The 16,445-nt window shown below is 36.5% G+C and overlaps 1 protein-coding gene across 3 annotated transcripts in view; it reads left to right on the forward strand.

Annotated features, from left to right (window-relative positions):
• KCNN2 (potassium calcium-activated channel subfamily N member 2) overlaps nt 1–16,445 on the forward strand; it is a 447,618-nt gene that overhangs the window by 186,562 nt on the left and 244,611 nt on the right. For 2 of the 3 annotated variants that reach the window (XM_017895037.1, XM_017895038.1), the window contains exon 2: nt 148–231. The exons of the other annotated variant lie outside the window; for it this stretch is intronic. The gene's annotated coding sequence lies outside the window, so the exon portion shown is untranslated. The remainder of the gene's footprint in view (nt 1–147; nt 232–16,445) is intronic. 3 annotated transcript variants of the gene reach the window in all.

Below are 16,445 nucleotides of genomic sequence, written 5' to 3' on the forward strand. Positions count from 1 at the left end.
AAAATTCATTTTAAATAACAAATATAGTAGCATAAATTTTGGAGAATAGCCAAAACATTTTGAATAAAATAGTGAAGATAGTTACGCCTTAACAAAAATTAAAATGTATACCAAGTTGCTATAATCAAAACATCATTCTGTTTTCAGGAGAATCTACATAAATGGACTGGTGAAGACTAAAATATACCAAAATGGAGTCAAGTATTAATATGTATGGGAAGTCAGTACATGGTAAGGATAAACTTTTAATTCAATGGGTAAAGGACAATTTATTTAATAAAGATTGCTGTCATGTGGAAAAGAAAAAGCTAAGAACCTTGTCTTTCACAACTGGCAAAAATGTAATCTATGTTAAATATTTAAGTGTAAAAAAAAAAGTTAGAATAAAATTTACCAGAACATATATATATATATATATTATATATGGAGTGTGAAGGACCACCAAAATTAGATCATTAGATCTTTGGAAGATTTAAAGATATACATATTGGAGTATTAATCTTTTAAAGCATGCACAACTATATAGAACCATGAAGTGTGGAGATTTTATTCATTTTTCAGGCTAAAGGGCCTCCCACAACTTAATGGATCAGCATGTTCTTGTGCCTGTTTCTTAAGCCCCAGTTCCCACATGGTGAAATGGAGAGTGTCAGGTAACACATGCAAACACAGTAGGTTACAGAAGAGATGTCCTGAGCTTAGTGACCCTAAAATTTTTATAATGGACAGTAAGCATGCCTGCTTATTATTATTATTTAGAGGGAGGTACGATCTCTGCTTTCCATGGCTGCTCTCTATACAAACATCCGTGTAAAGATAGTGCAGGGCAAAGGCAGTCAGTGCCTCTGCTCAGTAGACATATGAAATCCAAGACCCATGGAGAGTTGTCTTCAACAATAGCATAAACCAAATAAAAGGTAAAATAATGAACCTCATAAAAATACTTGCAGCTCATATAATAGACAATGAGTTTGCATAGTTTTGACTCAGAAATCCTGTGTTGATAACATACCTGACAGGCATTAATCCAGTTCTCTATAAGTATTTATTTACAAAAATATTTATATAAACATTGTTTATAGTGACACCAGTTGAGACACAACCTGAATGTCTACCAAAAGAATGGTTATATTAATTCAACTATTTCTTTACTTAGTCCTTAGGAAGACCAGTGTTCTATCTATTTATTTTGAACTCATGTTGTGAGTAGGAAAAAAGGAACTTCAGAGTAAATGTTAGAAAGAGTGGGAAGGACAGAAGGAAGGAAGGAAGGAAGCAAATCAATCTCTAGGTACTAGTATACATTTCTGTGAACATGGAGAAAGGAATAGAAAAGTATATTACTATTGGATTCCTTAGGGAGAATGCAATATAGGGAGGGTAGATTATTAGCTTTCCAAAAATGTGGTTCATCTTTGTGTTGCTTCCCCTATTACAAATTAATAAAACAGAAAAAATAAAAATAAATTGGCCATTCCTTTGGCAGTAAATGAGGCCCATCATGCCTTGTTTGGGATTCATTCATTCATCTATTTATTAAACAAATATTACTGAGTATTTTCTCAGGGTCAAATACTGGTTAGATGGGGAAAACACCAGTGAGCAAGATAAAAATTCTCTGCCATTGTGGAACTTATATTCTAGTGGGGATGTCAGAAAATATAAAAATAAACATATAATATGTCTTCATACAAAATTATTGGTACATAGTATATTTTATGCTGCACAAAAAAGCCCTCTAAATCCAAGTTATTTAGATTGTGGCTTAGAAGAAAGCCATTTTAAGTTCTCAGAGTTAAGACGAAAGAAAAAGATGAATAAAAATCTACAATGACATTTGATCTCAACTAACCTGTGTAACACAGCAACTCACATATATGTTTATGGTAGTCTCCCCTTTTCCTCAGTTTTGCTTTCTGTAGTTTCAGTTACTTGTGGCCAGCTGAGATCTGAAAATATGAAATGAAAATTTCCAGAAGTAAACAATTCATAAGTTTTAAATTTCATGTAATCCTGAGTAGTGTGATGAAATCTCGCAGTGTCTGGCCCTATCCTGCCCAGTACCTGAACCACCCCTTTGTCCAGCGTATCCACACTGTCTATGCTACTGGCCCATTAGTCACTTAGTAACTCAGTTATCAGATTAACTGTCATGGCTTGTGTTCAAGTCAACTTTATTGAAGTTAATAATGGCCCCAAAGTGCAAGAGTAGTGTTGCTGGCATATTGTTATCATTCTTCTATTTCATTATTAGTGACTGTTGTTAATCTCTTACTGTGCCTAATTTATAAGTTAAACTTTATCATAGGTATGTATAGGAAAAGCATAGTATATACAAGGTTTGGTATGTAGTTTTAGGCATCCACTAGGGATTTTGGAATGTATTTCCCCCAGGATAAGGGGCAACTACTGTACTTATGTTATAGAACACCAAAGCAGGGTTCTCTTTGGGTAGGAATAAACAGGAGATGAGCAGTCTTCCATCCAGAGTCCTTTTCTGGTTCCATCCAGAGTCCTAAACCCCATTTTAACTACTGCAGATTACAAGTACTGGATCCTAAAAGGAAGGATTCACTGAAGGTAACTGTAAGACAACTACAGTAAATGTTAACCCTAAGAGAAACCTGGCAGACCTAATCTCAGCGATTGGTTAACTGATACATAAATGCATGTGAGAATGCTTCAGAATGATGTGATTCCTCAAATCCAGAACGGAAAGGCATCTGTTAAATGAGCTTCACTCATATCTAGTTAGGTCAGTCTCTAAATTCTGGAACTTCCTGAAAATAAGAAGGGGAAGTTAATGTAAATGCAGCTTTCCTGTTGGAGCAGGTAATAAACAGACTCCTGAGAGTAGCAAGAGTAGAATTTTTGGACCTAAGAGCAAGATGGACTTTTTTGCTTGTTTATTTAAAAAAAAAAAGAGGCTGGGCATGGCGGCGCATGCCACTTGGGGAGGCTGAGATGGGTGGATCACCTGAGGTCAGGAGTTCAAGACCAACCTGGCCAATATAGTGAAATCCTGTCTCTGCTAAGAATACAAAAAAATAGCTGGGCGTGGTAGCGGACGCCTGTAATTCCAGGTACTCAGGAGACTGAGGCAGGAGAGTTGCTTGAACCCGGGAGGCGGAGATTACAGTGAGCTCAGATCGCACAGCCATTGAACTCCAGCCTGGGCGACAAGAGCAAAACTCTGTCTGGGGCGGGGTGGGGGGAGGGGATGGAGGAGAGAGAGAGAGAAAGTGAGAGAGAGAGAGAGAGAAAGAAAAAGATGTGTGGACTTCTTTAAACAGTAGTCCATCTGTGTTGCCTTGGTGAAGTTTGTGAGGACAGTAACAGCTTCCCGGCTTGGTGTTTATATCAATTAACGGTAGTATCTGAAGCTTTACTCATTGAAGCTAATATGTAGGTTATGGGCTCTAAAATCATAAATACAAATTCATTTTCTTAGTGGGATTGCTTATCATTTAATTTGGTGCTTCTCTTTTGGAGCTTCTAGAACTGCTGGATTATTTTGTAACTTAATGATAACAATGCAGGTGAAACTCTTCCATAAAATAAAGCAAAAAATGTTAATGGCTGTCAAATTACTCAGCATAAAAGCCAAGAAATAATAGTTGTACAAGGCATTGGCTGTTTAAAAAGAATTGTCAATTAAAGTGTTTAGCCATTTGCAAACAAATTCATCAGACAAAAGCAGGTACTGGTAAAATACTTAAATCCTTAACATAATAAAAGAAGATTAAGGTGTCAAAGTTGATGAAAACAAATATCCCATAGTAAAAGCAGAAATATTTCCTTTCCTTTTTTTTTTTTTTTTTTTTTTGAGACGGAGTCTCGCTCTGTCACCCAGGCTGGAGTGCAGTGGCCGGATCTCGGCTCACTGCAAACTCTGCCTCCCGGGTTCACGCCATTCTCCTGCCTCAGCCTCCCGAGTAGCTGGGACTACAGGCGCCGCCACCTCGCCCGGCTAGTTTATTTTATTTTTTTAGTAGAGACGGGGTTTCACCGTGTTAGCCAGGATGGTCTCGATCTTCTGACCTCGTGATCCGCCCGCCTCGGCCTCCCAAAGTGCTGGGATTACAGGCTTGAGCCACCGCGCCCGGTCGAAATATTTTCTTTCTAAATCAAAAACTCTAGTGCTGCTGTCACTGCAGTTGTATTTTGTATGTGGATGAGAGAGGCAGAGAGGTATTTGGGTGTCTGGTTAGACTTGAAGTGGTCTGAATGTTAGCAGGATTATTGATAAACGTGATATCTCTTCATGCATATAACAAATCACCTTGCGTTTGTGTAGCGTTTTATACTTCACCAAATGCTTTCACATATATTATTTCACTTAATCTTTTCAAGACTGTTTTTACTGACAAAGAAGCTGAATTTCAAAGTGGGAAAATGAATTGCCCAAATTCACACAGCATCTATATCAAAAGTAAAGTTTCTTATTTCTCACACAGCTCACGACAGTCACACTATAGCTACCTTTTAGTTTAAAGTGTAGTGGATGAACTGCTTGCCTGTCTGTTCTAGAATGATTTATCTGACTGTGAAATAGCAATATAAGCATTTTTGGCAAATTCAAATATTCTTTCTCAAAAAAACCCAAAAAACAAAATAAAACAAAAAGCATAGAGCTGTCTTAGATTATCTAGCTCAAGCTCTTCCTTTCACAGTTGAGGAAAGGAAGGCTGAATAATTTACCCAAGGGCCTTTAGCAAGCTGGAGAACAGTCAGGAACAGGTGGACATATCTTATGTGCTAAGCCATTGAGGACTCTTTTCTGCTCTCCTGTGCTGCCTCTACGTTATCACCAGATTTGTTTTCAGCATCTCTACTAAAACTCACAGCGAATTCATGCAGAAGGCCAGATATATTGATGTGGCCTCAAACTCTCAGGGATATTAGACATATAAACAGATTTTCTAGGATAGAAGTTTTTTTCTTGGAGGATCAGGGTGGTCTTCAAGCTTCAGTACAGTATCATGACTTTGATCTCTGATTTCCACTGATCTGTTGGGTGAATTGTCCCTGAGTTTATTTCCTATTTCATGAATGTGAGTAATTTTCTCTATAAAATTGCCTTGATAAATGCATAAGTACTTCTTGTAGATATAAATATATATGATACTAAAGAGGCCAAGAAATACTGATTTCTGCTTCATTTTGTTTATTTGTACTCATAAAAATGCCTAATAACTATAATGTGGGATGATTGTGCATCTTACTGGGTAAAATTATTTGTGATTGCTCTAGGCAGCCAAAGCAGTCTTCACTTTTATGTAGAGAAACCATTACGTTGCTGAAATTTTAGAAAATAAACATAATGCCAAGGTCACTTTTAGTGGCTGTGGATACTTGTCTACCTATTACAATGATGTATTTTGGTCTATGAACTTTATTGTTTATAGAGTAGAATGACTAAATCACTAAAACTCAGAAAGGCTATAAAATGATTAATAATCATACCGACTTAAATCGACATTATAATTATATAAAAGTAAAAAAAATCTAACATTAGTATCATACTATTAGAGCTACTGTACCTTTATTTAAGGCCACCTAAGCAGGTGTTTGTGATAGTCATTATCTCGAGGATATGTCCAAAGTTGGTTGGTTTTTAACTTTCAAATGAATAACACAATATTCAAATGAATAAGACAATATTATTCTTATTCCATTTGTTAATAATATGGAATATTAGTTAATATATATTAGTTAATATTCTCTTTCCATTAGTTAATAATGCCTTTATGAATTAACATAATTTAATATTTCTAAAATCTAAGTTAATGAATTATTCGAATGTTTTTAATTGAGAAGATAGAAGGAAACAACACTGTTGTTGTAATATAATTTCTCTGATTTGTTACCTGGAAATGGTTAGATTATATCACTTGCTTATGAGTAGGATCAAAGAGTGACCTGGGGCTGGGCATGGTGACTCACACCTGTAATCTCAGCACTGTGGGAGGCCGAGGTGGGCAGATCACTTGAGGTTGGGAGTTGGAGATCAGCGTGACTAACATGGCGAAACTCTGTCTCTACTAGAAATAATAATAATAATAACAATAATACAAAAATTAGCCAGGCATGGTGCCATATGTTTGTAATCCCAGCTACTCAGGAGGCTGAGGCAGGTGAATCGCTTGAACCTGGGAGGCAGAGGTTACAGTGAGCCAAGATCGTGCCACTGCACTCCAGCCTGGGAGAAAGAGTGAGACTATCTCCAAAAAAAAAAAAGAAAAAAAAAGGTGACCTGGGCTAAATGTATAAGAGATGTCTGTGCTGACTCTTCTGTAATAGACAGTTTTCTACACATGCTGGCTCCTTCTTATTTGTCACTTGAAGATGACTCTTGGTCACTGTCTGCCCATAAATGTTCTGGAAGTTTCATTTAGATTAAAATGTATCAACAGTGCACTATTAAATTTTATTATTTAGATTTTGAACTCTCGTTTCATTATTGGCAAGTCCCCAAAGGTCAGCAAAGTGCTGAAAATGTGTCCCAGTGTGTCTCGTTGGATAATTTCTAAAGACTTTTTAAATGAAAGTACCAGGATTAAAAGTAGATTAAGTATCTACTTTCAACTTACTTATCAAATATTAGATCAACTCTAAAGAATAGTTAACTTGCCTAATGTTTTTCAGTAGCCTGAACTTGCTGAGAACATGCTCACATACCCCCTTCCATGATGCGATTTGTCAGACTAGCTTAAGTAGTAGCTTAGATTTAATGAAACAAGAGTAAGTGATTTAATCCATGGAAATTGCTGGCAACTATGTCTGACACATAGCAAGCACCCAAAAGGGTAGCCATTATTGACATGGTAGTTTTTTTTTCAGAGGAAGGATTATGTCTCAGGTGGGTTTCTGGCTTTGCTAATATTATTTCTTTCAAGTTTAATTGGAAGCTCTCCTTGTGCATCTCAGTAGAATTATTTCAGAATTCAATCTTAATTATTTTTGTGTTTTCCACCTGAGACTTTGGACTTCCCTTTTATTTGCTTTCCATCCTGACTTAGGATAGAACTCTAGACTCTTCTTACAGTTGAATGACTGCTGTGAGCAAGAATGTTCAACATGTTTCCTTCATGATTTGAATTAGGTCATGTTGTCATACTTGAAGTCTCAGTCTAATGCCTTCTTGTATAGTAATGCTCCGTGTTTCCGCCAGATTCTTATGTGGACAGGAAAGAGGGAAATGTATATTAGGGGTTTAGGATGATTCAAATACACATTACTTCAGCTTGAGAGTTGGTGTCATCTTCTTAATGATATTATGGAAATTCATCATGTTTGGAACATTAAATGGTACCTCTAGTACATCTTTTAATTTGCCTCAATTAGAACTTACAGGGCTAATGAGAAGTTTAGTTATTTGGGGGGGAAGTTACACAATGTAAAATGTATATTGACCAACTTCGAAAAGAACATGTAGGTGGATGATAGTGAAAGGTAAGGTACATATGGATCAAAGAGCACAGCACGTATCTGAAAGACGCAGAGAGGATAATAGATGCTTCTAGCTACAAAATATTTCTTTTTTTATATAAGTTGCATTACTTTTGCAAAAAGTTAGGCTTCATTTCCTGGCAGTCAAAGCAAAAAATAAGTGTACATCGTTTTGTAGTCTCATTTACCAACTAGAAAATTATTTCAAATTTATTTACAGAGAAGAAAACATAATCTTTGAAATTAAACTCAAGCAACTATTTATCATAAGGATTTCTGATCATAGAGAGACACACTGTACATTATTTAAAGCAAGCATTTCTAAGTAATTTTTCTGACCTCCATTATACTGAGCGTAATGTTAACACATTGATTTAAGTTGCTCCTATTAACCCACAAGTTACAGAGGGCTGTGAAGAAGAAGGTCACAGCACGCAGTATAGTAGCCATTTAATGAATCATTCAAACTGGAACACTTGAGGGTGTGAAAGGGGCACTGCTGGCAATTATACCATGACAGCAGGTGAAAACCAGGATTGTCCTGGTAAAAACTGCAATGAATGATCACCCCAGTGTAGGGTGTTACTGTATTGTCCCTTTCAGATTTAAGGGTTAGGACATTTTCAGGAGTAAATTGCTACAAAGGAGAAGTTTCTGCGTAAAATAAAACGTGAGAAGAGAATAGACATTGAAAATAGCAAGGCACTTTCTAAGTTCTGCTGATGATTCAATGGAGATTAACATTTCGTTTTTTTAGACATGAACTTCAAGTTCTGTAGACCACATTGGTGAAGAACATAAACATGGTATCATGAAAGTCCTCAGTATGTTTCTTTCTTTCTTTCTTCTTCTTTTATTTTAATGAGAGGGCTCTGTCACCTAGGCTGGGTGGAGTGCAATTGTGTGACTGTGGCTCACTACAACCTCCACCTCTCAGGTTCAAGCCATTCTCCTGCCTCATTCTCCCGAGTAGCTGGGATTACAGGTGCGTACCACTACACCCAGTTAATTTTTGTATTTTTAGTAGAGATGAGGTTTCACCATGTTGACCAGGCTGGTCTCAAATTCCTGACCCCAAGTGATCTGCCTGCCTTGGCCTCCCAAAGTGCTGGGATTGCAGGCATGAGCTACAGTACCCGGCCCTCAGTATATTTCTAAAAAGAAATTTTTCTCTGACAATATTGTGATAGATTCAAATATATAAAATAAATCCGAACTATTAAAATTAGGCATAAATTGGAATTAGTCTGAATGAATAAGAACCTAAATAGTTAAAATTAAAAAAAAAAAAAACCCTAACTCAAAAAAAAAATGAGTGGGAAGCATTGTATTTTGTTTTTCAACAAGAGGTATGCAAGGCTGATTTCTTGCAAAAATGTCATGGATCTGAATATGAAGAGAAGAAGACTTGCAGGTAAGGATAAATATGCTGAAATTTAGTGCCCCATCTTACATGTTATGAGAGTGGCTTAGTATCTTGGCAACATATGATACATATAACATTCTTTCTATGAGAGCTTTTTACTCAATTAGCAATTACTCAAATAGGCTTGCCTAGATTGTCTAGTTCCTTGTGGTCTCCATTGTGCTATGTAAACAAAGTTAAGGATGTACATTCCTAGTAAGAGCCTGCTAAGAGTCTAGGAAAATTGGAATAAATCTTTTAATGATAGTGTGTGTTTTCATTTTTCTATAGCCTTGTAAAGAACCAGGAAATACAACGTCTAGCATGAGCAGTTTGGATAAACCTTTAAAAAAAGGAATATTGTATTATAAACAAGCCACATTGTTCTTTAACTGATGTGTATCCCCAAAGTCAGTATGATCCTCTGTTATCTTAACAGGTTTGGGTCTAGAATTGGGGAACTTGACAGAGCTTCTTCATTTTGATGGGAATCTGAGTAAGTTTCTAAGCCCATTCAGATAGGGTCTCAGGAGAATTGGAAGTGTTCCTCTTATTGAGGAGTAGAGAGGGCTCACCTAGTGTTGAGCTTTTTCAAAGGTTCTCTCTGACCAGAGGTTTAGAAATGAAAGACTGCTGTATCTGCTTTGATGTGTCAGAACAACATTAGAGACATTTCCAGTACTTGGATGGAAATGTCAGTGATAAAATGAAAAGGTAGAGTGTACAGGGCGCATCTCAGTAAGTTTGATAAAAATGGCATTCAGATGTCTCGTAATTGGGTCCTATAAGTGATATAATGAAGTCTATGGCCCCTGAAGGAATACAGGCAAGAGTCTGTGAAATGCACAAGCAAGATTCAGAGTGAGCTGTCTATGGTCTATTTTGGGCCACACTTAGAGCCATGTTGGTCTTACTGAGTTGTTTCTACTGCCTGACTCTGAGCCTCATACTAATTGAAAGGAATTTAGTATTTCTTTCCAGCCGTCCATAGATCATTCATTGCCCACCCATAGTGCTGAATAGATTGTGCCTCCATAACCAGCAGGCTGACTCTGGTGTTTTAAGAACATATCTAGGACAGATGATGTTTAGGGTACTAATGTGGTTTGATTGGCAAGCTGTATTTATACCAATATCTACAAATAGAATATTTCCATAAAAGTGTGAATTTCTAATTTCTCCAAATAATGGAAAATTCCTCTAATATCAGATCCTGGTAATGCAATACATTGCATCCTGGTAACAGTCAGTTGGAGCTGAGTATCACGGGCCCTTTGTAAAGGGGTACAAGTATTTTCCGGTTGGCCACAGGCCTTTTGCCAGAGCTGAATTGTGTTACCTATTACAATTACAACCAACCTGCTACTCCCATTGTTATTGCCTGCATAGCCTTTCTAAACATTTAATCTTGTAATCCTGATCTGGGCTAATGGAAAGTCACTTGTTTAATCAAAGATTCAAAGGCTTTCAAAGTAGAGCTTGGTTTGAATCCTCCTATGCTATCTATTAAGTGTGTAACTTTGAACAAGTTACTTAACTTTTCTGAGTCTCAGTTTATGTATTTGTCAAACGAGAGTAGTAATACCATCTTTGCAAAGTTATTTTAAGGATTCAGAAAAATATATAGTATGGTCCCTGCCACAAAGCAGTACTAAATAAATGCTAGTTATTATTGTTGCTGCTATTTGGTTCTTTCCAAATGCTGTTCAATAGAATAAATGACTTCACTTAGTCTTTTCTTTGATTACGTTCAGTAAGTTCTTGACTTCAGAATAAAAGAACTATGTACTAGATGTGGTCACGTGTGCATTCCACCTGAACTGTTATATTTTGCATCTTCTCACAATTACATTGTGCTTTGTTGGTTGCTTTGTCTTTATTTTCCTCAGAAAGTGTAGATTCTTTTAATTCTTCTTGACCCTGAGTACATTTTTATATTTAACTGGAAAAATAGAATAATATTATAATATAGTTTGTGTTTATGTAGTTTTTCTGTTTCTTCTTCTTTTTTTTTTTTTGAGACAGGATCTCGCTCTGTCACCCAGGCTGAAGTGTAATGGTGTGATCTTGGCTCACTGCAATCTCTGCCTCCCAGGTTCAAGCAATTCTCCCACCTCAGCATGGTTTTACCATGTTGGCCAGGCTTGTCTTGAACTCCTGACCTCAAGTGGTCCACCTGCCTCAGCCTCCCAAAGTGCTGGGATTACAGGCATGAGGTACCATGCCCGGTCTAGTTTTTCTGTTTCTTACGTAATTTTAAAATGTTTTTCTATTAACATTTATATCTTTCTGCCCTATCTACTTAACGTTATCAAACAACTGTAACAAAAATAAATATAATAAAAATATAGTAATGTCATAGAATGCAGAGGCTGAGCGCGGTGGCTCATGCCTGTAATCCCAGCACTTTGGGAGGCTGAGGTGGGCGGATCACGAGGTCAGGAGATCGAGACCATCCAGGCTAACATGGTGAAACCCCGTCTCTACTAAAGAAATACAAAAAAATTAGCCGGGCCTTGTGGCGGGTGCCTGTAGTCCCAGCTATTCGGGAGGCTGAGGCAGGAGAATGGCGTGAACCCAGGAGGCAGAGCTGGCAGTGAGCTGAGATGGCACCACTGCACTCCAGCCTGGGCGACAGAGCGAGACTCCATCTCAAAAAAAAAAAAAAAAAAAAAAAAAAAAAAAAAAAAAGAATGCAGAGAAATAGATATGAAGAGACTCCCTCAGAAGAGACAGAACCTTGATATGACAGTTTCCTTCTACATTTTTCCGCATCTGAGGCAATAGGGAACTTCACTGGGAGGGGGAATACCTACCATATTCCAGAAACCAGGATGGGTGGTTCTGCATTTGTACAGATATGTTCCCTCTCTGTTTTATCTCTCAACAGTCAATGTTATTACATAAGATGGAGCTTGCAATGGAGGGGAAAAGGGCAATGAGACCCTTAGTTTTATCCCATTCGAGAATTTCTTTTCTATTTAGTTAACAGAGGAGAGCAGAACTCAACAGTGACAATCAATAGTTTATGGAAGTAAGAATCCCAGGAGCCACCCACTCCCCAGCCTGCACCGTTTTCTCTGTTTTTATAATAAATTGATAGCCAGGACAAGCTCATGCTGAGAAAGTTTGGTGTTTTCACGGCACTCTGTGTAGTGTGCGTGTGTGTGTGAGAGAGAGAGAGAGAGAGAAAGGGTGACAAGAGGACACACGAGGATGGCCACACAGGAGAGGTGAGGACTGCAAAGAGAAATGGCAATCAGGCTGTCATTTTTGCTGATCTTTTCCTTACCCACCCCACCATTTCAAGAAGCAGCTTTACTGTCACACCCATCTCTTTCATAGCATGCTCTTTTTGACAATTTTAGATGTACAGAAAGGTTGTTCAACATGTCATTAAGGGAGGGCTAAATATGCTCAGCAAGAGAAACTTGACAGCACAAGTATGTTTTACTGAAAACAGCTTATAGGCCTTTTATTCTGAGATTCACTGACAAAAAAACATTTTTATATGATAAAAATATTTCTGGTAAAGAAATAACCCTTTGAAATATATTGCAGTGTTTTGCTGTAGACTATGTAGAAGAGGCTCTGTATTAATGAAAACAATATGAAAAGATAGAAAATATAAAATACACTCAGCATTTCTATTATTTTTTAAAATAAGCAAATGTATTATAAACACTTTTAAACATCTCTACAAGAAGAGGAAAAGTCTTCCAAAGTACAATGTCTGACTCCTGTGTATGCACAGATTAGAAATGTTTATTTTACTTATCTTGAGATTGTAGAGAACAGATACCAGCTTCTCTGAAATGACAAATAGTTTTCATTTCTTTAAAACTGATATTCAGGCAGATACATTTAAAACACATCTGAGTATAGGTCATGTAATTTCTGCAGGAAGGTCTTCAAAAACTCTTTGGTAGAGCAGAGTGGCTGAGCTGAGGCAGTCTCACTGTCTGCAGAATAGGACTTATAAAAAAGTGATCACAGTAAATATTTCAGAAAAAAAATCCTAATAAGTGTATTTTAGCTTATAGTGTGTTTTTCTATGTTTTAATAGAGCGTTTGGATTAAGCCTTTTCTTTATCACATTTGTTCCTTACAACACTTTTTCTCTTTCTTATAAAATATTGCCTATGCTTATTCTTATATGCATTAATCTCCTGAAGCTGTAACTTAAAACAAGCAAACAAATGTTTAAATGAAATCTGTTCATTTACTTAAAGAAAAATGATTGGTAATATTTTCAATTAACTCTAGAAAACCTGTACATAATTACATTGAAGGATCTGAGGCTTGTCTTTACCAAAGAAAAGAAAATCTTAAGTAATCTGATTAATTTATAAAGTTGGATTTCTGATAAGTCAATAAGAATTCATTGGCCTCATCATTGTTTGATGCACAGAAAATGGAATGGATCTATTGAGAGGTATTGAGTTCATCGTCTGTAAAGGCATAGGTATTTATGCAGAGGAAAGATGACTGCCTGATGACAGTTACCATTTTGATCATTTACTATGTATAAGTTACTGTGAAAGGCATATGGGTATACAAAGAGAAAAATGCCAGGTATCTTCCCTCAAAGAGTTTATCATCTGAGAAAGAGAGACACATGTGAACAAAATCTTACAAGTGCAATGCAGTGTTGTATTAGAGCTATACATAAGTATATACAAGGTACAATGGCAATGAAAACTTAGCTGAAGGAGATAGGCTTTGGGGAAACTCATTTGACTCTTAGCAGAAAAAGGAGGAATTTTCCAGATGGATGAGGTGCTAAGGGGGGCATTCTAATTAAGATAATGTAAAGACAGCATGGGGTATTCTGGGAAGTGTAAAGATCTTGCTAGGCCTTATCAAAGGATGTAGTGAGGTAGAGGTGAGAGAGAAACACATGATGAGAGATGAAAGCCTGGGAGGTGGGCAGGAGCCAGATAAGACAGGGCCTTGTATGCTGCTCTTTTGAATTTTATCTTACAGGCAGAGAGGAACCATTGTATACAAGGAACAGATTTCGTTATGAAATGATGGCCACAATGGTAGGAGAGGGGTTGCAGAAGGGTGAGGTTGGAAGCAGTTGGGAGTAATTTTGACAGCCAGGTCAGAGATGATAGAGGCATAAACTGGAGGATTTGCAGGGCATGGGAATACCTAGAATTTAGGAGGTAGTAAAATCAGGTCTTAAGGTGGCCTCTTCCTCTGTGATTCAACAGTTGTTCAAAGTGTTTTATTATTTGTATTTTTATCGATTTAGGGTACAATTACAGTTTTGTTACATGGATATATTCTCTAGTGGTGAAGTCTGGGCTTTTAAGGTAACTATCACCTGTATAGTGTATATTGTCCTAATTTCTCATCTCCCATCCCCCTCCTACTCTTCCACCTTTCTGAGTCTCCAATGTCTATTATTCCATACACTATGTTCATGAGTACACATTATTTAGCTCCCACTTACAAGTGGAACGTGCAGTATTTGGCTTTCTGTTTCTGAGTTATTTCACTTAAGATAATCATCTCCACTTACATCCATGTTGTTGAAAAAGATGTGACTTCATTATTTTTCATGGCTGAGTAGGATTCCATGGTATGGGGGTGTGTGTATATATGTATCTACACATATGCATACACATTTTCTTTATCCAATCATCCATTGATGGACACTTAGATTGATCCCATAGCTTGACTATTGTGAATAGTCCTACAGTAAACATATGAGTGCAAGTATATTTTTGGTATAATGATTGCTTTTCCTTTGTGTGGATAACCAGTAGTGGAATTGCTGGATTGAATGGTAGCTCTATTTTTAGTTCTTTGAGAAATCTCCATACTGTTGTCCATAGATGTACTAATTCACATTTCCATCAATGTTGTATGTGTTTCATTTTCTCTGCATCCTTGCCAACATCTTTTGTTTTTTGATATTGTCATAATAACCTTTCTGACTGGTATGAGATGGTATTTCTTGGTTTTAATTGCATTTCTGTGAGGATTAGTGATGTTGGGCGTTTTTTCATATGATTTTTTACCATTTGTATGTCTTCTTTGAAAAGTGTCTGTTCATATCCTTTGACCACTTATTAATGGGATTATTTGTTTGTTTTTCTTGTTGAGTTGTTTCAGTTCTTTGGAGATTCTGGATATTAGTCCTTTGTCAGATGCATATTTTCACCCGTTCTGTGAGTCATTTGTGCTCTGTTTGTTGTTTATTTTGCTGTGCAGAAGCTTTAGTTTAATGAGTTCCATCTGTCTATTTTTCTTTTGATTGCATTTGCTTTAGAGGCCTTAATAATGAATTCTTTGCCTAGGCCAATGTCCCAAAGAGATTTTCCTAAGTTTTCTTCTAGGATTTTAACAGTCTTAGGTCATACATTTAAATCTAATCCGGAGTTAATTTCTGTATATGGTGAGATAGAGGTCCACTTTCATTCTTCTGCATATAACTATTTAATATTCCCAGCACCATTTATTGAGTAGGATGTCCTTTCCCTACTGTATATTTTTATCAACTCTGTCAAAGATCAGTTAGCTGCAGGTATTTGGCTTTATTTCTGGGTTCCCTTTTCTGCTCCAGTGTCTACTTTTATACCAGGACCATGCTGTTTTGGTTACTATACCCTACAGTATAATTTGAAGTCAGGTAATATGATATCTCCAGCTTTGCTCTTCTTCTTTGGCTATTTGGCCTCTTTTTGTTGTTGTTTCATATGAATTTTAGGATTTTTTTTCTATTCTGTGAAAAATGAAATTGGTATTTTGATAGGAATCACATTGAATTTTAGATTGCTTTGGGCAGTATGGTCATTCTAAATATATTGATTGTTCTAATTCATGAGCATGGGATGTTTTCCCATTTGTTTGTGTTATCTATTATTTCTTTCATCAATGTTTCGTAGTTTTCCTTGTAGAGATCTTTCACCTCATTGGATAAGCGTATTCCTAGATATTTTATTTTATTTATTGTAGCTATTGTAAATGGGATTGACTTCTTGATTTCGTTCTCAGCTTGATTGTTATGGGTATACAGAAATGGAACTCATTTTTGTACATTGATTTCATATCTTGAAACTTTACTGAATTCATTTATCAAATCTACAAGTTTTTTGGAGGAGTCTTGAGGGTTTTCTAGGTATAAGCTTATACCATCAGCAGAGATAATTTTACTTATTTTCCAATTTGGATGCCTTTTATTTCTTTCTGTTGCCTGATAGCTCTGGCTAGAACTTCTAGTACTATGTTGAATAGGAGTGGTGAATGTGGGATCCTTGTTTTATTCCAGTTCTTACAGGGAATGCTTTCAACTTTTCTCCATTCAGTATGATGTTGGTTATGGGTTTGTCATAGATGGTTTATATTATTTTGAGTTATGTTTCTTTTATGCCTAATTTGTTGAGGGTTTTTTAATCAAGAAAAAAAGCTAACTTTTATCAAATGCTTTTTCTGCATCTATTGAAATGATTGTATGGTTTTGTTTTTCATTCTGTTTATGATGCATCACATTTACTGATTTGCATATGTTGAACCATCTTCACATCCCTGGAATAAAATTTAGTTGATCATGGTGTATTAGCTTTTTGATGTGCTG

The sequence above is a fragment of the Rhinopithecus bieti genome, unplaced genomic scaffold (assembly GCF_001698545.2).
Source record: "Rhinopithecus bieti isolate Rb0 unplaced genomic scaffold, ASM169854v2 scaffold_25764, whole genome shotgun sequence".
NCBI classification, from domain to species: domain Eukaryota; kingdom Metazoa; phylum Chordata; class Mammalia; order Primates; family Cercopithecidae; genus Rhinopithecus; species Rhinopithecus bieti.